Below are 639 nucleotides of genomic sequence, written 5' to 3'. Positions count from 1 at the left end.
AAAGAAACAGTACTACTGAGCAATTGGCTGAAAGAGTTTATCGAAATTTAAAAGGGAGGAAGTATCTTATTGTCCTAGATGATATGTGGTCTATCAAGGCTTGGCAGCATGTGAGGAGATCATTTCCAGATGATCGTAATGGAAGTCGAATCGTGTTGACCACAAGGCTTGTAGATGTTGCATCTTGTGTTTGCTCTGGCAATTCCCTTCACCAGATGCGTTTTCTGAGCATGGAGGAAAGCTGGGATCTTTTAAGCGGTAAGGTCTTTGGGAATGGTAGTTACCCTCCGGACAAAATCTCACATTCAAGAGATACTTCCTCACTGCTCCCTTTGTATCAAAAAGATATAATCGTTGGACTGGATGAAGACTTGCTGAAGATAAAAGAACGACTCACCGTGCAATCGTCAAGACTCGAAGTTGTCCCCATTATAGGGATGGGTGGTATTGGCAAGACCACACTGGCTAGAAGAGTTTATGATGATTCCTTGATTGCATACCATTTTTATGTCCGAGCATGGGCAAATGTATCTCAAGAATTTGACACTAGAGAAATTTTTCTTGGTATTCTTCGCTCCATTGGCATGGTCAACGATGAAGAAGAAAGAAACAGTACTACTGAGCAATTGGCTGAAAGAG

The sequence above is a fragment of the Solanum tuberosum genome, unplaced genomic scaffold, assembly GCF_000226075.1.
Source record: "Solanum tuberosum cultivar DM 1-3 516 R44 unplaced genomic scaffold, SolTub_3.0 scf00469, whole genome shotgun sequence".
Lineage (NCBI taxonomy): Eukaryota > Viridiplantae > Streptophyta > Magnoliopsida > Solanales > Solanaceae > Solanum > Solanum tuberosum.
This window is presented reverse-complemented; position numbering follows the sequence as displayed.